This window comes from Vicugna pacos, chromosome 12 (genome assembly GCF_048564905.1).
Source record: "Vicugna pacos chromosome 12, VicPac4, whole genome shotgun sequence".
NCBI lineage: Eukaryota > Metazoa > Chordata > Mammalia > Artiodactyla > Camelidae > Vicugna > Vicugna pacos.
The window spans coordinates 38042179-38064642 of record NC_132998.1 but is presented as its reverse complement, the minus strand read 5'-3'; the positions used below and the strand labels follow the sequence as shown (position 1 = coordinate 38064642).

Genomic DNA, 22464 nt, shown 5'->3' with positions numbered 1-22464 from the left:
CCTGGGTAAGAAACTTAAGATCATTTCTAACCTACTTCCTCAATAATAAAATGTAGTTAATAATAGTTACCTCTATGGTTTTTGTAGGGTTAAATTAGAACATTTAACACTGTTCCTAGCTCATAGTAAGTCTTCAATATATGGTGTCTTTACTATAAAATATTTTAGAAGAATTAGATGGTTAAAATTATTTTTAAAACAATGCAATTTAAAATGCATAAAGCTTAATTCCTTGATGCTATAATGTGAAGAAAATAGACGTACAAAAAACTGTATAACCTTGGTTTTCCACGGCATTGATTCAAACAGATATAAAATAGTTAAGAGCTGGGTTCTACTGGAAATATGCTGAGATCAATTATATTTCACATCTCAACTTCTCTAAATTGAATTTCCCAGTTTGCAGATCCAGGTTGGGGATGGAGGGCAAGGGGAGGGGGAGGGAGAAGCACCGTGTTACTGTGACTGGGTAGAAAAGTGCTTGGATGAGCCCCAGGATAAAAGGTAACCAGTTGAAAAGGAAAAAATGCACCATAGGATGCCCATGAAATGATTCTTTTAAGCAACACCTCACAAAACCGAGTGGACAGGTCTCCATTATGGGAAGTTCCCCAATGAAATGAGCACTCAGTACTGCTAACAATTCAACAATAGGCATCAGCAACAATTTCCCCAGAAACCAACCAAAGCGTTTACTTTTTCCTGTATTCAAAACCATGGTATATCTCCACCTGGGGCACCACTTGCAAAACTGGCCACTTCAATTAAAAAAAATCAATCAATCAATCAATTAATCCAAGGAATTGACAACTAAAATAATCACGTCCTTAAGGGGAAATTTGCTGATAAAACTGAAATTTCCACTAAAAGGCTGTGTGTGTATATACATATATAAATAGCAATCATCACAAAGGCTATCTAGACGCAAAATCATGATATAAACAGAATTTATTTAATGTTGCTTTTCAGAGAATACCTAGCAGTGACCTACCAGGAGGCAAAACAAGTGACATTTGCCTAATGCATGATTATTCACGAAGCAACTGTTTATCTGTTACCTCATTTAGTCGTCAAAGGAATTCCTAGGAGCTCTGGCTGGGGTGAGAGGAAAGACTGGCTGGCAGGGAAGGTTCTGTGTGCTCTCAGCCATTCACAGAGTGGCGCGCCATCAACAATGGCAAGGTTCCGTGGAGAAACAGAGGCCTCTAAGACAAGAAAAAACATTTCATACATAGATCTTTGAATTCTTTTTGTCATTTTAAAGGATTGCTAAAAATTATTTTCCTTGTAAGTCCATACGTATCATTGAGAACTTCCTGTAGATCTTTTAATTACTTTGTTTGTTAAATACTAACATAAATTAACTTCTTATTGCATATGATTACTTATTTTCTCATCTATTTTTCTGGTCTGAAATTTGTATTTGGGAACCAAAACTTTTGTCTCCCTCTCCCATTCTAGTTTTAAGCTTAACAAATAAAATGCCATATATATCAGGAGGTCTTCTACTTCTTTATATTGTCAAAGATCATTCAGAATGCCCAGTAATAAAATTTTCCATTATATTAATTCATTTTGATATTTTGTTCTTCGTGGTTCTGAGTGATGGGATCTGAACTGAGATGAAAACCAATTAACCTTGAGGTCTTCGTGATGCAAAACAGAACTTTCCAAGACTGGGCAGGTGGCCTAAACTTGTTTATTTGGATTTAAATGATCTCTGAGCATTCTTTTTATATCAGATTGGTATAGTATAGGTGGAAGTAAATGGTCTGATAAAAATCTTTGATTTTTATTCAAAACTGTCATACTGGGAGGACAAAAGGTGAGTATTTCCTGGCATAAAAAACTCCAGGGATGTTTTATCAGGATACAGGAATGCCTGGAGTATTAACCTATGTAAAGACAGGACTTAAATATATCCCACTCTCTGGGGACTGCCTTTCAAAGTTCTCCTCTTAATTGTAAGAGTTTTACCAGAATTGAACCAGAAATTCTCTTTGTTCTCCACTGGCTGATGCAGCAATGGTAACAAAACAAAGCTTAATGGTGGTTAAAAAATGCCAGTAAGCAAACAAACATGCAAACACACCAAGAATGGCAACAAAAAAAATCCAATTTAAGAATGTCAAATGCAATGTTTTTAATCAAAGAAATTTACTTCCTTCCTTTGTTTGTTTTGCTTCTATTTTTCCTTAGCTCATTTTTATGTGTCATCACCATGCCTATTTTCAAAACTTGTGACCCAATTTTTCTCATTAGAGGTTCAACATATTTCATTCACTATGCAAAGCCTTTCAGATCACCAGCAAACCATGAGAAATAGGTTATCAAACAGAAGAATGAAAAGTGTATTATAAAGGTCAGAAAAAAGGAGACTCTGAGAAGAGGTAACTGTGACATGTTCTATAGTGGGGATTTTGTAAGCACTGAATTTGATATTTTGATGATGAAGTGACCTATAGAATTAGTTAGTTTCCTAATGTTTCCAGCTCGTGTTAAGTATAAAAGGACAGAATCTGGGAAAGAAAACCAAAACTAGTTCTGTAGTACTGAGAGTATTTAATTATTTTCATTCCTGAATTTGGGTCCAGTAATAAATAATGTACACACATTTTTGAACAAAGCACAATTTAATTAGAAAAAAATGAATTTTGTGTCATTCTCTAAATGAGAAATACTCTATGTAATATACATAATATACATTATTAATTGCCCATTTTGGAATAAAATTAATTCCATTTGGAAAGTTTTTTTCACCCCTCAAGTCAGCAGAAGGTATAATTATGCACATTTTAAATAAAGGTATATATTTTTTATTCATACCCAGAGTATGTTAGAAATTATGAAATATTAACATAAAAGTAAGATGGATAACAGCATGAAAGTATGGATGAAAGTATTGAAAATGCCCTGTCTGAGTAAGCAACCATGCATGAAAAGTGTGAATACACTGACTGAAGAAATACCACAGAGGAGGCAGCTGGAGTTGACCTGCTTGTAGGTGTAAGTAACCTGGCTGAAATGGGCAAAAGCACTGTTTCAGGCTTGGAGATGGAAAGTGAGATGAAGTATGGAGGGAGTTGTGAATGAGAACTTTTATAGAACTAACATGCCAATTTTCCATTTTCTGAGGACGTCCTGTGTGTCCTCACTTCTGCAAGCCAGGAGGCCTTGGATGCTTGCCTATTATCTTCTAGAGATTTCCCATGTAGATTCTAGATTTTAAAATCAAGCTAAAATGCCACATTCCCCACAAAGATTGTCTAATCCCTCAAGCAATGATCTCCACCATCTCTAAATTTTATAACACTTTATAAAACACCCCGTATTAATTAGTCACACTCTACAGTAGGCAAGACCTTTACACATGTACATTAGCTCATTGAATTGTTGCCAAAAGCCTTACATCTCGATTATTCTCTTTTTAAAGATAGGGAAATATGCCTAGCAAATTTAATAACTTGTTAAAAGTCCCACAGTTAGGAAATGAAGGATTTGGTTTCAAATCAAGGTCAATTTTTAAAAATTGTTATTGAGTCCTCTATTATGCAACAATTTGTTGTGAGTTCTGTATTTTTTTTTTTTGCCAAGTTAAATACTTTTTGAATTGCAAGCAACAGAAATTCTTTCCAAACTAAATTAAACTGAAGGATATTATGATAGCCATATATGGGGTTAAATCACAGAATTTAAGGGCAGGGAGGGCAATGGAACTTCATGAAGGAGTGATTATTAAAGCTGACTAATCACAAAATGGATTTGGATCTACAGATCTGGTATTGGCTCCTTGTATGTCTTCTACCTCTGCTATTGTGTGGTTCGGGTGGGACCAACACCAATTACTGGTTCAGGGTGTACTATGTGAGTCTGTCACCCAGGTTGATCTCAATCCCAGGTCTCAGACAATGAATATTTGCCTTTCCTGGCCACAGTGATGATTTCTGGGTTGAGCATGTGACTCAGAGTGGGCCCAATCAAAATGAAACCCAAACCTTTTTTATGATTGGAAAGAGTTCTCTTCTTTTGATGGATGATTTCAGGATATGAGACCTAGAATGATTATCAGTTTACTATCATGAAGAAAGATGATCTGAAGTCAAAGTCAGTATTGAAGTACAGTTGTGACTCAGAGAAACGGAGCTGGGCCCTAATCAAACTGTGTCTGACCTGTATTCTAGGTGGTAGGTTGCATTATTATTTCAGAGTATGTGTTGCCTATCCCTCTAAGAATTATATTTACTCACCCCACTGACATGAGCCTTTGCCATGCAACCTGCTTTATGAGTTGGAAAAACATGTGATTTTTGAGAAGTTTTAGAAACCAGTATATAGTTTCACTGTTTCTTTGTATTATCCCATGAGATATTCTAGGTAGGGGTTGCTTCCTCAGCCTGCCTACCAGGATGAAGTAAACCCTCGTACAGAGTAACCTACCTCAAAGAAAACTTCACTGTAAGCCACTGCAATTTTGGAATTCTTTCTATAGCACTACCTAGTGAAAAACAATTACTACTATCTATCACCTCTGATCTTTGCCATTAAAAAGCCAATGCATGTGCTCTACTGTTGAAGTCAGTATGAGTTTTCTGTTATTTTGTTTTGAAAATATCTTAACTGACAAACTCATTTTAGTCAATTGAATAATGTTGTCAACCCTCGGTAGTAGTAGGAAACTCTTTAACATGAAAACTTCCCAAAGATTCATCACTATGTAGTCCCCAAGATTTAGTTCAGGGTGGTTGTAGCTACAGGGAGGGAGGACACCATCTCTGAGGGCATCCATATGAAATGGAAAGGGATTTTCCAGTTTCTCTAATGATCTTAATGAAATCATGTAGAATGAACTTAAATATAATACATAGAATTTTACCATTTGTATTATCAAGAATTTTTTTTCTCTCATGCAAAATATGTTCTCCCTCACTAACAAATAAAATCAAAGCTGAAAAACAAAAGTGAATCTCTCTGATGCTTACTTCAAAGCATTTCAGAAGAAATAATTACAGCAATACACTGAGAAATATTTAAGTGTTATTATTTCTCTTCCATACATGGAAAGGTGGAAACCCTGAAAGTTTAACTTTCTTTCCTGGAGACCACACAGTAAGTCAGTGGCAGAACTCAATGTTCCTAACCTCATTGACCTCTACAATCTCAGTGTGGTTTGTAACCTTTTTACATCAGAACATTCACAGGAAGAGGAGACTTTTTACTAAAACACTCTACCAATGTTAAATCACAGAACTCATTTTAGTGCTTATTGCCATTTATAGCCTGTTTTGAGTACACCCTTAGGGTCAGCAAGGTATCTGAATTAAATTACTGCAAATCCTGCAAACCAGTTAGAGCCTGTTCTAAATGACTTTTAGGCATCAATGTAAACAGGAAAATGCATTGTTCAAGTATCCTTTGGACACATTCTCTTCCCTTCCTCTAATTCAATTGAATTGTCAGGATAGAGGTTAGAGAATAAGAGTTAGAGAAATAAAAAGACCTGCTAAGGAAAAAAAAAATCTTAAAAAAAAAAAAAAGAATGCATTACCTCTACCAAAATAATAATAGTAACAATAAAATTTGTTGTTGTACGTGGTCAACATTACCTGAATTTTAGCAATTTTAATGATAATACCAGATACATTACTTAATTGTTCAAATAGACTATGCCAATACGAGAGACTTATCAAGAAAAAAAAAAAGGATTCAAGAGAAAATGATGACTCACCAGCCATCTAAAGAGATGTGCCCCAAGTGTCAGGGTTTTAACCAAAACTTAAAACCTTTCACAGTGAACTTTGAGCTCATCTTGAAAACTAAATTATTCCTTAAGGGCCATATGCAAAGCACAATATAAATCTAAAAATACATACCTTTTTGCTTTGGCAACTTTTCCCAAAACTATGAATACTCTATATAAGCATGGTATGTTTAATGCTCAATTGTTATAGTTGTACACACATTTGAGCCAAAAGACTATTAGAAATAATATTTTAAACGTTGAGATCTTAATCTTAAAAGAGAATATTTTTACTGTTTTACTTTAATTTTTTTAATTATGTAAAACATGCCAAAATTGTACTACTGAGTCTACTTTGAACACACTTCCCTTCCCCTCCCCCACAAAATGGTACAATTCTACTTAATTAATTATGGAAAACAGAACAGTTCTTAAATCCTTAGATCAGGGAAACTAGCACAGTTTCTCAACTCTCATTAATTCATGGGATACTTCATGCAACATTTATGTCTTATTTTATTTTTCCCATTGTGCTAGTTTTATAATACACTAAGTTAATTTTGTCAACATCATTCTAGGAACCACAGAGATCTGCTAGAGATACAAAATCAGAGAACCTACGTACATATGCGTACACACTTTAAAAAGGCAGTACCTACTGTGAACCCACAAAAACAGTGTAAATATCAATCCAAAGATAAGCAGTTCAAATATCATTAATCTTTTTTGATGTCAACATCTGGTAAGCAAAACTGGAATAGTAGACACAAATAATTACATTCTGCTGTGTTATTAAATGTCAATTTTTATGATCTGTTATCTTAAAAATCAATCCATTCACATGTACAAACATTTTATATCATGAAAAATTTTCAGTCTGAATATAAGCTCTTGTCTTTGAGATGTCACTTTTGGAAGAGCTAGATACTTATTCACATCAACGAACTCATCCATTATTTATATTCTTTTGAATAAAATTCCAAGCAAAGAGCTCTAGCCTTGTGGAAGTGAGGACTAAGTAACAATGGTGAATTTTAGAAGAGACAGGAGGCCTACTTGCTGTCCCACAGCTTTGTCAATAGATGCTTATCTTTCATTTTGGAGAATTTACAATGTTATGAACTTAAGACTTTTGTTTACACATTCTGTGAACTGTATGAAACTGAGTAAATTATGAAATGGGTTTATGGCAAAAAGACAATGCCCTGACAGCTGAAGCCAGGAGAAAATACTGGCCTTTAAGTTGGAAAAAAAAAACAATCTTGTAATATTTGTAAAGGACGTTGCCAAAATTCCATGTGTATTTTGTCAAAATATAATAGTGACTATGGCAATTGTGGATGCAGCTGGGGACACTGCTCTTTTCAGTTCTTTTGAAATATTTACCACTGCAAAGAATGAGGATTTCTAACATTTACCTTTCACCACAGCCTTGAAATGCTACTATTTATATTTGAAAACAAAAATCATAACATATTCTCTTGGAAAAAAATTCATGATGTAAAATGCAATTTCAAAATAACATCCTGTGAACAATGAGGAATTTAAAGAGAAGGATGGGAGGAGAAGGCGAGATTTTTCATACCCATACATACGCAATTTTATTGACGTTATGGATTCTTCCAAAGCCTAAAGTGGATATTATTTAACATTTTAAAGACCTTTACCATGAAACACCAGTAAAGAGGAAGGTGGGTGAGGATGACAATGATATATATTGTTCACTCATGCATTCATTCATTTATGAAACCTTAATTTAGCTCATGCTATGAGTCAGGTTCTGAGTTACCCATGTGCATTAAAGAGGCCTAAGAAGATTAGCAGGAGAGAATTTCAGCCAGAGGGAACAACATGCAGGAGGTGTGGAATAGCATAATATGGCTGGCAACATACAATGTGATAGTGGCTGCAAATTAGACTGAAAGACAGGCCAAGCCAGATTAAGGAAGCCATTGCACGCAAAGCTAAGGGGACTGAAGGCTATAGAGAGGCACTGACAGACTCAGCCCTGAATTTCAGGTAAGATTTGTATTTTAGAAGGCTATCCTGGGAGAAGAATAGGAAATATATCATAAGAGGATCAGTCAGCAGGCACTTCTGCTATTTTGATTTTTCTACTGTCACATTAAGCAGCACACCTAGTGTTAACGACCCAGTTTGCAAAGGAAAGTTTCATTTAATTTACTCAGATCCTGCCTTCTGTGACATAAAAAACTGAGTACACTGAAGTGCCAAGGGCCTGCTTTCTGAAATCCCCTTCATTAACACCAATCGGGAAGGTCAATTTAAGAAAGTGAGTTAAGCTATCACGACACCTGGAAGAGCTATAAATGAGTTATTAGCACATTTCTGTCCTTGCTAGTTCTCAGAGATCAGAATGTGTAAGGAAGAGAACTTGGAGTTCAGTTTTGGCCCACTGGAGTTGCAAAGCAACGAAGAGGGAGAGATAGAGGAGAACAGCAGGGATGGAAGAGAGCTTTAGTCTCATGAAGTCTCTCAAGTGGTGGCGAAAGAGGACAGAGTGGAAAGATTCATAGGTACAGGCCCGAAATGAAGAGTTATTGCAGGCTCCAAAGGGACACTGTGGTATGGTGGGAAGAGCTGGGAAATTTGAACTTGATTCACATTTGAGAGTTCATCTTCTTTTCCACCTTGGGCAAAACACTTAATTCTCCTGAAGTTTTTCTTTGTGTGTTTGTTTCTAAAGAAAAACAACATAGGAGAAGAGAATGTCTGAAATCCCTTCGAGTTCTAATATTCTAATGCTCAACTACGAACAGTCCCTGACTTACAATGGTTCACTTTTTTTTTTTTTATGATTCTTTTTTCACTTTTATGATGGTTCAGAAATGATACGCATTCAGTAGAAGTTGTACTTTGAAATCTCATCTTTTTCCAGGCTGGCCATACATGGTGGTGCAATACTCTTTCACGTTGCTGAGCAGCGGCAGCAAGCTGCGGCTCCTAGTCAGACACACAATCACGGGGGTGAACAACCTATACGCTTACAACCATTGTTTTCACTTTCAGTATCTTGAACACTTTATTATAAAATAGACTTTGTGTTAGCTGGTTCTGCCCAACTGCAGGCTAATGTAAGTGTTCAGAGCACACTTAAGGTAGACTAGGCTAAACTTTGATGTTTGGTAGTGAGACAGGAAGAGGGCAGCGCACAGCCATTCAAGGAATGCTACAGCAATTAACATCAAAATGCTGAAAGAGTCAACCCCCAGTAGGCCTTGAGGCTCAAGAAGATGGGAGATTTAACTTCTAGCAGATCTTGACCTTCATTATACACCCATTGTAATATATTAACATGGTGAATAACACACCCACAGGCACCACTGCAGTCCCAAGGCTAGTCACAAAAGGTCAAAGGGTGGGAAATGGCCAACTTCCTGGGAATCCCAGCCCCTTCCCCAGGATAGTTAGACTGGTCCTTCCACTTACTAGCATATAAAGCCACCAAGCCCATAAAAACTGGCAACACGGTGCCTCAAGGCCACCCCTCTCTCTCCCTCTTCAGAGACGGCCCACATTCTGTTTACGGAATGTGTACCTACTTTTAATCTGAGCATCCAACCCCCACAGCTCGAGGCCTTTCTCTTGCCTTTCACTGTGTCTCTCTGAATTAATCTACCTTTACTCAACTGTGGCTCGCTCTTGAATTCTTTCCTGCATGAAGCCAAGGACCCACACTTGGCGGGGCACGTCTCAGGAGCTCAACCGAAGCCTGGGACACAGCCCTCTTCACGCCCCACGCCTGTTTTCCTGCATCTGTAGGTTAGGTATATTAAATGCATTTTCAACTTAACAATATATTAATTCAATATAACAATATATGGGATTATCAGGACATAACCCTATCATGAGTGGAGGGAGACTGGTAGTTCCCAATTTTGCCCAAGGTTATTCCTAACACATATACTCTATTCTTAGTTCTTTCCCCCAAAAAACTTCTTTTATGCTCTTCTTCCAGAAAAGTACAATGATAGGTAAAAAGCACTAAACTCACTTGGTGAATATTTCAGTGATATATATGTATGACACTGAAGTTTAATTTACAAAAAGGGCTGTTGTATACTAAAGAATTTGTCTGGTCTTCGTCCCACATTCCTGGGAGAGAGCTTCTAAAGCCTTGGAATTTCCCGAGTGAAGAGAGTATCTTTGTTTCTCATGGTGGGCCCTGGAAGACCCCACAACCTGAGTTTTTTTGCAAATAAAGTGAATCATAGTAGGTACTTAGGTAGGTACTTAGGAGCTCCCTATATCAGAAAGATTAGTCATGTAATTAGAGGGTTGGAGGTTTGAGCCAAATGGTATTAGCCTTATTTCTTATCTCCAGGGAATGGGTAGGAGCTTAAGACTGAATTCAATGATTCAATAATCAATCATGCCTATGCAATGAAACCCCAATAAAAACTCTGCACTCTGGTGTTCAGGTGAGCTTCCCTAGTTGGTAATCAACCGTCCACAGGTTAAGAGGGTGATGTGTCCTGAGGACAAGGAAGGTTCACTTTGGGGACCCTCCCAGGCTTCACCCTATGTGTCTCTCAGATTTGTATCCATTTGCCGTAATAAAAGTGTAATTTTATATATATATATATATATATATATATATATATATATATATATAAAACCACATATATATAGTATTTTCCTAAGTTCTGTGAGTTATTCTAGTGAATTATTGAATCTGAGGGAATAATGAAAACTCCCAAACTGGTAGCCAGAAGAGTAGGTGGTCTTGGCACCCCTTAACTCCTAGCTGATGTCTGACATAAGGGGAGTTTTTACTGGGGGCTATTTCTTTAACCTGAGAAGTCTGTGCTAGATTTGGGTAAGTAGCATCAAAATTACATTGTAAGGGCTTACTGAATATTTTAGCAGATTTTTTAAATTAAATTTTTATGAAAAATTTGCCAACATTTTTACAATTAAACTCTCTGGAATGCTACTGCTTCATTTAAATATCCATGAAACAGTTAAATGTGGATGCAACAGAAGTACAAAGCCTCTTGAAAGCAAAGAATTAACATCACTGAACTGCTGTTAGAAGGAAATATTAAATGAAGAGACAGGGTCTTTTGCAACTATCGAACAGGAGAAAAGCACAGAGAAAAATGTTTTCAAGGTGGGGCGGGGAGGGGGTCAAGCTCCTTATAATTTTTTTAAGAGACTCGGTGGTGTACAACAAAAAAAATAATAAATAAGAAAAGTTGATACCAGGATTCATCAGGATATTATATAAGGTCGAGTATGAGAGAAGTCTAGAAAACAGCTCACTGGAAAAACATGAATTATATTTGAAAAATCTAGTAAAAGGTAAGTACGGTAAGGTTTTATGAGAAATTTCACTGGCATATCAATGTATAAAGAATGCTGGAATTCATTGGGAGTGGGATGTCATTGTGACTCATCTTCAAAATGTGATTTTTTTTTCTCATATGAGAGAATACAAATTTCTAGGAAAAAATGATGCTAGGACAACTCAACTGCTTTTTTCACATAGTTAATTTTTTTCAGTAATGCAAATAAGCTGACATAATACATATTGATTTTCATGAGACAGTTTGAGTTCAGTTTAGCTTAAGATAATTGATTTGAATCATTGTGTCCTTTTCCATTAGTATATTATCAAATGCTAGTTTGTTTCCTGGGTGGCAATGTTTTAGAGGGCAGCATTTAATTCAGAGCAGAAGGCAATCTAGGTGATATATAACCACAATCACTAGAAAATAGAGGAAGAACACTTAGAAAGATGAATCATTAAAAGCACCATCAAATTCTGCTAAAGATTCTTTCTATGCACACACACAAAAAGAAACCTAGAACTCTTTTAATCAAAACACAAGGTTTTCAGGTGAGTCAGTTGTCTGCACTAAAACACCTGTCACTTCCCGAAGTCTGGTGATCATCACAGTGTGAGATGGAAGTGCAGCTAAGTGATCTGACTAAAAGAGAACATCCACGTGACTTGGCTGATCTCTGCAGCTGTCTGTAGAGCTACCACGAGTTCTTTCTGGATGACAGCCTTTTAAGTTGTGAAACCAGAGAACAATCTTCCATTGGTTCATTAATCTTTCTGACAAACTCTTATTCATCATTTAAGGCCCAGAAGCCACACTGGTAGAATTAATTACTCCATTAGCTAGGTTCCTATAGCTTTTTATATTTATATTCTAATATGTACATGTACCTATTTATATACTTCCCTCTTTGTAAAATGTCTTGCCAAACCAGAATATTGCACATTGATCATACATGTGTGAGCATGTATATAAAATATTCATGTGCATGGAATCATACATATTCTATATCTGTTAGGATCTGAAAGGCTAAGTTTCTGTAACAAAAATACACCAAAACACAGTGGCTTAAATAAAGTAGAAGTCTTTATCCTTTATACATAAGAAGCTCCTGGCGGATTGTTGAGGCTGATGATGATATTTGTTCCACAAAGTAATTCAGGAAACCTGTCACTGACCAAGTTATTCCATCCTCTTATTTCCCGGTCCTCTAGGGTGTTGCGTTTCTTGCACTGTTGAAGCTAAATCACTGCTGTCCAGGATCCACAGTAAAAAGGAAAGGAAAAGTATAAAATAATTTGATCTTTCTTTTAATGCCAATGCATTAAAAGGTGACTCTAATCGCTCCGCCACTTTAGTTACTAAACTTAGTCACAAGTCCACATCAATCTGCAAAGGAAACTGGGCTAAGCAGTCTCTAATGGAGTGCCATGTGCACCCAATACCATGGAAGAAGGAGAGAATGGTTCTCAGAGAAGTCCACCAATTTGCCACTTTTACTGCATATATAACATAACAAAGGCTGATACAGCAAAAATCAAAAGAGTAATTGAGAAAAAAAAAAGAAGAACCTGAATGCTCTATGGCAGTAGTTCTCAACAAGGGGCATTTTGTCCCCAAAGAGAACATCTGATAATGTCTGGAGATATTTTTCGTTGTTACATCTGGGGATGGGGTGCTACTAGCATTCAGTGCATAGAGGCCCAGGATGCTACTCATCATCCCACAATATCTAAGAGAAGAGCCTACATCACACAAAATTATCTGGCTCCAAATGTCAATGTCAAGTTGAGAAACTCTACTTCGTATAATAATCTTCATATCTCCAAAATACTGCATGCCATTTGGGACAAATTGGGAACAGAAAAGTTACACGAGGATAATGTGTAAGAGGTATTTATGTTTCTTTTGCTGGTTTACTTGTGTCATCCCTGCTTGACTTCAAGCAACTGAAGATTAGAAATCTTGCTTTGTTCTTGTTTTCATTACAAGCACCAGGGCATTCAGTCTATGCTTTTGGATGCATTATGATGAACATGGAGCATCTCTTTTGTGCACTGCCCTGTACCAGACTCTGTGGTGATTGCTACAAGATGCATGGACCCTGTTCTCAAGGTCCTTGTCATTGACAACCATTGTTTTTGTTATTTCTCCTTCTTTTTTCTCCCCCAATATCAATAGTGTCTCTATTCATTTCTATCACATCTGGAGAGTTGTCTGTGTTTGAAGGTTTCTTCCAACACTATGGCCATCTCACTTGGTAAGTCCAAGTGACCCATAGCCACAATCCATCACATTAAGAAGTAGCTTACTTCAAGTGTTTTCTGTCAAGGAGTAACCCAGGCAAAGCGGGAAACAGCTCTAAATTATTAACCTTTTAACAACTCAGCTCAGATGGAAACAGAATTAAGATTTATAGGACAATAAAGGAGGCGGTTGTTATTTAACTATTCAAAATGGGAAACTGAAAGAAACCTCAGGCTTTACAAGATCCTGCGGCATAACCAGCACACTCAAAAAGCTAAGAGGAATGAATTAGGGAAATGAACAGAGCATTTGATGAATTTTATATAAACGTTTGACCTTTTCAAGGGTTTCAAAATTGCTTTTCTACCCCATCATCCAGCCTCCCTAGCAACTTCTATTTTTCCTTTGTCTTCTCTGTCTGTTTCTCTTTTCCTCTCTCTCCTCCCCACCCCCTTCTTCTATTTTTCTCCTTCCCTCACTCTTCAAACTGTCCCAATTCATTTCAAGGCCATCAATTCAGCCTTGCTTCTACCTGACCTAGTGCCCTTTTGCAAATTGTCTTAATCCAGGTCAGAGATCATAAAATATGAAGATTCATTTCTCTCAGACTTTATATATATCCTCTAAGTTACACAGAGACCAAGCATTTGATTTTCCAGCATTACCTCAGTGTTCTCCATTGGGGAAAAAAAAAGTATTACGATCATTATCAACAGTACCATAAGGAATCATATAAAAGGCAACATAGTGCATGGAGCTTATTGAATTGCAAACAGCTTTCTCCAAAATCGAGGCTGCCCCCTGATGCAAATCAGATGCTTACATAATGCTACTTCCTGGGAGAGTGACAAAGGAGTGATGGGATTAAGATGCCCCTTTGTGGTATGGCAAAGCTTTTCTGTCTTCTTGCTTAAAGCAGAACATTTTGACATATTAACTGGAGCAGCACAGAATGTATCTAAAGCTACTGAATGCACCTATTTTCCTTGATAGAATTTATACCAAACCTCTTTCCAAAGGATCTGAAGCAGCTGGAAGCTACTATGATTTTTCTGTCCTTTTTCCCCCTCCCTCTTCTCCGTCTCTCCATATCTCTTCCTATCCTTTCCATAATCTTTAGATATGCATATTTGAAAAAAACTGGTCACAGCATGAACAGAAAAAATCCATCTTGTTCTCACTAGATTTTATAATTTAACGTCATTTCATAATATCAATTGTACACACATGTGCTACAGTGCTTTGCAGTGCTTCTTCTTTTTTCTCTTTTCCTTTTTTATGGATGGCACACAGAATTAGGACCAGTGATCCAGCAGTCATTTTGCATAAAACCAGATTCCTGTTTGACAGGCGCTATGCATCACCACACATCCTTAAGAAAAATGCTCTGCTGTGTTTACATGTGTCTTCCCAGCAGCTGATTTCTGAATTTGGGCGCTGATGCATGGCATGTATTAGAGGCTGGAATATGCCTCCTATTGTGCAATCCAAATGAAGCCAACTGCATTTCCTATAGGATTACCCTGCCTTCCTTTTTATTCTCATTTTGTCATCTCTCTGCTTTCTTCTCCCTGTATTCTTCTTCCCTTCCTTTACCCCTTATTATTCCTTCCCTTAATATTTTCTTCTTTGGATCATACTTCTCCCTTTTCTACTAATCTAGAGACTCCTTAAAATAGCATTCATTATATCTTAGTTTTATACCTTTAGGGTCTGGCCATAAAAGAGTGTCAATAAATATTTATGCAATAAACTGTTGATGCTTTATTTCTAATAGTTAAATGCATATTTATCTAAGATGATGGCATAATGCTGATGCACAGAAATGTTATCTTTGTCATTGTTGTCATCATCACCACTTGTCATCATCTTTGACATAATCATCATCATTACCATATTGAGCGCCTACTCTCCACACCAAGAGTACAAGTATTATTTCATTTTATCCTATTGTGACCTTGTTAGTGTCTCATATGTATAAATGGAGATGGTACTAACACTTTCTCCATAAGTCTCTAGTGAAGACTAAATGGAATGATACGCAGAAAGCACCTACTATATTAACTGAATATGAAGTATTCTATAAATGTTACCTATTTAAAAAATAATCCCCATCTTACTGTTGAAGAAATGGGAACAGAGAAGTTAGATAATTTGCAAAAAGTTACTTGGCTGATAAGTGACAGAAACTGGAAACAAACTCCTAATTCTGTCTCCTTAGACAAGGCCATATCACTACTGCCTTTCATTTTTCAAAGTTCTTGACAAGAGTAGAAATAGAAAGTCAAATAAATAACTGACAAGTTTAGAGGAAAAACTCTCTTTCTTAAAAAAATGGAGATTGAACAATATTCTAAAGAAAAATAAATAATGTCAAAAAGTTTTACCCTAACCATGAAATTCTACCCTAATCATGAAAGTCTTCTTTACCACAGGTTGGGAGCACAGTGCAATTACACTTGTATAAGAAATGTATGTCTGACCTGCACCCCAATGTTCATAGCAGCATTATTTACAATAGCCAAGACAAGGAAACAGCCTAAATGTCCATCAACAGGTGACTGGATAAAGAAGATGTGGTATATTTATACAATGGAATACTACTCAGTCATAAAAACCAACAACATAACGCCATTTGCAGCAACATAGATGCTCCTGGAGAATGTCATTCTAAGTGAAGTAAGCCAGAAAGAGAAAGAAAAATACCATATGACATCACTTATATGTGGAATCTAAAAAAAAAAAAAAACAAAAAAACAAACAAAGCATAAATACAAAACAGAAATAGACTCACAGACATAGAATACAAACTTGTGGTTGCCAAGGGGGCGGAGGGTGGGAAGGGATAGATGGGATTTCAAAATTGTAGAATAGATAAACAAGATTATACTGTACAGCACAGGGCAATATATACAAGATCTTATGGTAGCTCACAGAGAAAAAAATGTGACAATGAATATATACATGTTCATGTATAAATGAAAAATTGTGCTCTACCCTGGAATTTGACACAACATTGTAAAATGATTATAAATCAATTAAAAAAGTTAAAAAAAAAGAAATGTATGTCTGAAGTTATTCTTTCTGCTAAAGCAATAGTCATCCATTTTTATAATTTTTATACCTTGATATCAAACAAAGTTTTGAATAGTTGATAAATCTCTCTTCTGTGGCAATCTAAATAATGTCCTGGACACAAATCCAGAGGGAATCTTAATTAAAAAAGGTACACACACCTCAATGTTCATAGCAGCACTATTTACAATAGCCAAGACATGGAAGCAACCTAAATATCCATTGACAGATGACTGGATAAAGAAGATGTGGTATATTTATAAAATGGACTCTCAGCCATAAAAAATAACAAAATAATGCTGTTTGAAGCAACATGGATGGACCTGCAGATTGTCATTCTAAGTGAAGTAAGCCAGAAAGAGAAAGAAAAATACCATATGACATCACTTATATGTGGAATCTAAAAAAAAAAGACAAACTTATTTATAAAACAGAAACAGACTCACAGACATAGAAAACAAACTTGGTTACCAGTGGTGGAAGGGGTAGGAAGGCATAAATTGGGAGTTTAAGATTTGCAGATAGTAACTAATATATATATAATAGATGAACAACAAGTTCATACTGTATAGCACAGGGAACTATATTCATTATCTTGTAGTAAACTATGGTGAAAAATAATATAAAAATGAATATATGTATGTTCATATGACTGAAGCATTATGCTGTACACCAGAAATTGACACAGCATTGTAAACTGACCACACTTCAGTAAAAATATATATAAACATAAAAAAGAAGGAGAAATGCCAGCCTGCCTTTACTATTTCTTCCTTTCTTCTTTCCTGCTCTCTTGATCTCTCATTTTGGTTAATGTCTGTAGGAGTTAATGATGAAATTTCATTTTACTATGTAGGCAAAATATATAGATGATTATAAGCTAAAGTACATATTTAAAGATTTAAGTAAATATTTATATGGAGGATGAGGGAATTAACACATTTTTTAAAAAGTGTAATAAAAATTTTGCTTAGAAGAAAAAGAGAATTCACAAAAGATAAACAGAAATGAGTTTAAAAACTGTTAACATTATTACATGTAAATTGAACATTTATAAATGACCATATTTTGGTGAATCTCATACACTGCATCTTATTTTCCATACAGTAAAGAAAGAAAAAATTCAGCCAATCAAGTGAACTTAGATTTTTTTTTTTCTTTTCCTGATGTATTATTTTCATATATTGCTGGATTCAATTTGCTATTGTTTTGTTAAGGGTTTTTTTTTGTTTGTTTGTTTGTTTTTTACATTTTTATTGATTCATAATCATTTCACAGTGTTGTGTCAAATTCCAGTGTTCAGTACAATTTTTCAGTCATACATGGACGTATACACACTCATTGTCACATTTTTTCTCTGTGATTTATCATAACATTTTGTGTATATTTCCCTGTGCTATACAGTGTAATCTTGTTTATCTGTTCTACAATTTTGAAATCCCAGTCTATCCCTTCCCACCCTCTACCCCGCCCCCCACCCCGGTAACCACAAGTCTGTATTCTCTGTCCATGAGTCTATTTCTGTCCTGTATTTATGCTTTGTTTTTGTTTGTTTGTTTGTTTTTGTTTTTTAGATTCCACATATGAGCGATCTCATAGGTATTTTTCTTTCTCTTTCTGGCTTAATTCACTTAGAATGACATTCTCTAGGAGCATCCATGTTGCTGCAAATGGCATTATGTTGTCGGTTTTTATGGCTGAGTAGTATTCCATTGTATAAATATACCACATCTTCTTTATCCAGTCACCTGTTGATGGACATTTAGGTTGTTTCCATGTTTTGGCTATTGTAAATAGTGCTGCTATGAACATTGGGGTGCAGGTGTCATCCTGAAGTAGATTTCCTTCTGGGTACAAGCCCAGGAGTGGGATTAATTTCAGCTTTGATTTCCTCATTGATCCATTGTTTTTTCAATAACATATTGTTTAATCTCCATGCTTTTCTTTTTTTCTTCTTTGTTTCGCTGTTGTTGATTTCCAGTTTCATGGCATTGTGGTCAGTAAAGATGCTTGAGATAATTTCTATCTTCTTAAATTTGTTGAGGTTTCTTTTGTGTCCAAGTACATGATCGATCCTGGAAAATGTTCCATGTGCACTTGAAAAGAATGTATATTCTATTTTTTGGGGGTGTAAAGCTCTGAAAATATCCACCAAATCTAGTTTTTCTATTGTAGTATTTAATTTCTCTGTTGCCTTGTTTATTTTCTGTCTGGAAGATCTGTCTAGAGATGTTAATGCAGTGTTAAAATCTCCAACTATGATTGTATTCCCATCAATATCCCCCTTTATCTCTGTTAGTAATTCTTGTATGTACTTAGGTGCTCCTATATTGGGTGCTTATATATTAACGAGTGTAATATCTTCATCTTGTATCACTCCTTTAAAGGTTATAAAATGTCCTTCTTTATCTTTCTTTATGGCCTTTGTTTTAAAGTCTATTTTGTCTGAAATCAGTACTGCAACACCTGCTTTTTTGGCTTTTCCATTTGCATGGCTTTTTCATCCTTTCACTCTCAATCTATATGTGTCCTTCTCCCTGAAGTGGGTCTCTTGTATGCAGCATATTGAAGGTTCTTGCTTTATTATCCACTCTGCCACTCTATGTCTTTTGACTGGAGCATTTAGTCCATTAACATTTACAGTAATTAATGATAGATGTGTGTTTATTGCCATTTTGAACTTATCTTTGCAGTTGAATTGGTATATCCTCTTTGTTCCTTTCTTCTTCCTTTTGTGGTTTGGTAATTTTCCTTTGTATTATCATGGATTTTATTTAATTTTTGTGACTCCCTTGTAAATTTTTGACTTGTGGTTACCCTTTTTTGTAAATCTATTAACCTATACCTGTTTTTAATAAACTGATAATAACATGATCTCAAACCCATCCTACTGTTAAAAAAATTTAAAAAAGAAAGAAAAAAATTCTATATTTCCCTGCCTCCCTCTCCCACTCTCAGTGATTTGTATGTCTTCTTTTATAATTTCATGTTTTCTTTATTTGTAATTCATGAGTTATCACCTTTCCAGTTGTACGTTTCTCATTTCTGTAGCATCCTGCTGCTTTTCTATTTAGAATAGCCCTTTCAATATTTCTTTTAGCATGGGTTTAGTGTTGCCAAACTCCTGCAGCTTTTTTTTGTCTGTGAAACTTTATTTCTCCTTCTATCCTAAAGGATAGCCTTGCTGGATAAAGTATCCTAGGCTGCATCTTTTTTTCATTCAGGGCTTTGAATATATCTTGCCACTCCCTTCTGGCCTGTAGTGTTTGTGTAGAGAAATCTGCTGAGAGCCTTATGGGGGTTCCCTTGTAGTTCACTCTTTGCTTTTCTCTTGCTGTCTTTAGAATCATTTCTTTATCCTTGACTCTGGCCATCTTGATTATGATATGTCTTGGTGTGGGTCTATTTGGGTTCTTCCTGTTTGGGACCCTCTGAGCTTCCTGTACTTGTATATCTGATTCCTTCTTTAAGTTTGGGAAGTTTTCAGTCATGATTTCTTCAAAAACCTTTTCAATTCCCTTTGATCCTTCTTCCCCTTCTGGGACCCCTATTATGCGAAGATTGGGACGCTTTATATTATCCCATAGGTCCCTTATGCTATTATCATTATTTTTTATTTGCTTATCTTGTAGTTCTTCTGAATGGGTGCTTTCTGTTGCCCTGTCTTCTAGATCACTAATTCGTTCCTCTGCATTAACTAGTCGGTTTTGCACAGCTGTTAGATCATTCCTCATCTCTGTCATTGAGTTTTCCCATTTTGCTTGGCTCTTCTTTATAGCTTCAATTTCATTTTTGACATATTTTATTTCTCTAAGCATTATCTCTTTTAATTCCTTCAGCAATTTGATCACTCCTTTTTTGAAATCTTGATCTAGTAGGCTATCGATGTCTATTTCATTGAGCTTTCTTTCAGGGGATTCCTCTTGTTCTTTAATTGGGAAAGGTTTCTCTGCTTCTTCATCTTGCTCATACCTCTCTGGCACTGTGGTTTATGGAGTATCAGTTGTCTATTTTGGATCTTAAGGATTTTATCTATCTAATGCCTATTTAGGAATAGAACTTAGGAAAAAAAAAGAAAAAAGAAAAAAAGAGAAAAGAATAAGAGAGAGAGAGAAAGATTTTTTAAAAGAAGGGAGAAAGAGGGTTTGAAAACAATGTATAATGAATAATAGAAGAGCGGGTTGAAGCAGAGTATTAATCGGGTGGAGACGTCCTTTTAAAACCCTTAAAAAAAAAAGGGGGGGTGGGGAGATGAATATATGTGTTTGAAGCCTGTGTCTAATCGATAACAGGACATCAAAACCCAAGAGAAATAGAAATGAATTAAGAAGTAAAAATTAAAAGAGTAATTGAAAATAGAACAGGTAAAAACAGATTAAAACAAAACAAAACAAAAACAAAAACAGAAAACAAAAAAACAAAACAAAACAAAAACCAAAAAAAAAAAAAAAAAAGGGGTTGTCGGTGTTCTCCTGGAGTCTGTGTGCTTTTAATGTGATGTCCTTCTGTCTTCGTCCTGTTTTGGAAGCTCAGCTTGTTTTCATAGGCCCTCCGTTGGCGCCCTCTTCCGTGCTGCTCCCAGCACCTGTCGGCAAGCAGATCGCGCCTCCTCCTAACACGGGGTCAGATGCAGCTCTCCTCTGCTGCTGGCGGGCGGGTCACTGCCCCTCCGGATGCCGCAGTCAGATGTTGCAGACTGGCCAGGCAGGAGGGCGGGTCGTGCCCCTTCCCAGCACCTCGGTCAGGGGTTGTGTTCCTGCCCGACAAGCGGGGGGCCGCTCTCCCCCTGCCTGCGCCACCGGTAGCTCCGCTGCTCTGTGCAGCTGCGAGCTCTGTGCCGGCGCTCCGCCCTGGTCACGCTCCGCGGGTGGGCTCGGGGAAGACCGAGGGGCAGCCTCGTCCCTGCTCCGAGCCAAGACCCAGCTGCTTGTTTGTCTCCGTGGAGCAAGTTCTCAGATTTTTGGCGTCTTTATCTTTTGAAGAGGGCGATGATCTGTTGGAGTTCCGCAGGTGCTCTGGTTGGCTGAGTGGGTCTGTAGATGTGGGTCTTGGTGTATTTGTGGGAGAGGGTGACTTACAAGCGTCCTTCTACTCCGCCATCTTGCCCGGAAGTCTGAACTTAGATTTTTTTAACCTCAAATGTTAAAAGAGTTTTTAGACGTTTAAACATTAATTTTGATCATATTTGTCTTGTGTACATAAAATAAATCAGCAAATGATATTCATTACAGTATTTCAAAAATGTCTTCCCATTCAGAATCTGAGTCTTCTTAATCATTTTTTGAGTCAGAGCCATTATTGTCCATGTTTTCCCACATGATATTGTCCTCTATACCAAAAGAATACTGGTATGCAGCATTTTTTAATAGAATCTACATGGGAAATTAAAGCTATTGGCGCTCAGATTTTAGGCCATACTGACATTATGCAGGATCACTCTGCTTCCCATTTCTATTTCAGGAATGCTGCTACACACTTCTGTTTTATCACTTCCACTGCTCCCATCATTTTACGTTATCTTCATGTATTGTTTAAAAAGTCTCCCACTAGTGTCTTGTACCCAGATTTTAGGTTTAGTTTTTTATTTTCTTTTTTTTTCAAAATCACTGACACCAATTCTGAAAGTTTTGCTAATAGTACTTCTAATACTTGACCATGCTCAGGAAATAATTACATCTTTACTCAGGCATTAATAAACAAGATTGTCTGACCAACCATGACTGGAGAAGGAGCAACTTTAGTTTTAAGACTGAACTCAATTTCAGTGTTAAGTAAGAAAAAACAGAAATGTGTGTCTTAGAGTCAATGAAATAGAGAAGTGAATAAATATATAGAAAAGTTTCATCGTTTCTAGGAGGAAAAAAAAAGAAATTATAGTTATATCAATGTTCTGCTTTCACTTAAGGTGTAAAAAAACCTCACAAAAAAATGTCCACCACTCCTTGAAAATCAATCAACATCTTTCTGAGAAACACATTGGACAAAGAAGTCTCAAGAGAAATTTTAAAACAAATGAAAACAAAAATATAAAATTATCAAAATTTCTGGGATGCAGCAAAAGCAGTGTTTAAGGGAAATTTATAGCACTGAATACAC

General features: G+C 36.3%; 1 long non-coding RNA gene across 1 annotated transcript in view; it reads right to left on the bottom strand.

Moving 5' to 3' along the window:
- Nucleotides 1-22464, bottom strand: part of LOC140700212 (uncharacterized) — a 212893-nt gene that overhangs the window by 172819 nt on the left and 17610 nt on the right. Inside the window, exon 2 of the long non-coding RNA XR_012078537.1 lies at nt 1059-1205. This is a non-coding gene — a long non-coding RNA (uncharacterized lncRNA). The remainder of the gene's footprint in view (nt 1-1058; nt 1206-22464) is intronic.